The sequence below is a fragment of the Condylura cristata genome, unplaced genomic scaffold (genome assembly GCF_000260355.1).
Source record: "Condylura cristata isolate star-nosed mole 26May11 unplaced genomic scaffold, ConCri1.0 scaffold00010, whole genome shotgun sequence".
NCBI classification, from domain to species: domain Eukaryota; kingdom Metazoa; phylum Chordata; class Mammalia; order Eulipotyphla; family Talpidae; genus Condylura; species Condylura cristata.
In genome coordinates, this window is record NW_004567111.1 from 11,376,235 (window position 1) to 11,377,213 (window position 979).

Consider the following 979-nt stretch of genomic DNA (forward strand, 5'->3'; position numbering starts at 1 on the left):
TTGGTGCTTTTCTGCTCTACCACTACCTACTGTACCAGTTCTCTGGCCCTCTAAACAGGTGCCAAGGAGCAGTCTGAAAGCATATCCCTATTACAACCTTTAAACATTGAATATGAAGATATAGAAAATTTTATTAAATTCTTGAGCAGAAAAAAAAAAGAAGAAAAAACATGAAAGAACCCTCAGCCCAGTAAAACTGTGGAATGTGCCTGAAAAGGAGCTGAGGTTCCCTGTTGTAACAATGCTTGCCAAGTGAAGAAACAAACACACAAACATGAAAAGATGAGACTATTGTAATTAGAACTACCAGATCTAAACAATACTATAACTGTATTGAAAAACACAACAGACACATTCAAGTAGTGTAGAAAATTGCTAAACTTGGGAGAATGATATCAGAGAAGACACACACATAAGTAGAACACGAAAGAGAAAAAAGAGGTGAAAATAACAATAGATCTTTGGGATAATATCAAGAGAAATAGCATCCATATCATAGGAGTCCCCGAAGATGAAAAGAAAGAGAACGGAGGCATAGGAAATTCATTTAAAGAAATAATCGCTGAGAGCTATTTAAATCTGAAAGACGAACCAGGTGTCCTGATCCCAGAAGCCCAAGAATTTCAAACAAAATAGTACCAGACTAATGCACACTAAAAGAAATTATATTAAAAAACTGCTGAAAGCCAATGACTAGGAAAGAATATTAAAAACCTCAAGACAAAAGGTTAACCTGTAAGAAAGCACTAATTAGACTGTCCAGGACTTCTCAGTAGTTACCTTACAGGCAAGAAAGGGATGGCATGAAATATTTAAAGTACTCAAAGAAAGAGCTCTTCAACCTGAAATCCTTTACCCTGTGAGAGTAGCATGTGAGACAGAAGTGTAAGAGCAGATAATCAAAAAACAAGCAAAAGGCCAAAGACAAAGTTTAAACCTAGCCCTTGAAGCTGACCATCGATCTCTGTCTTTCAGAAGG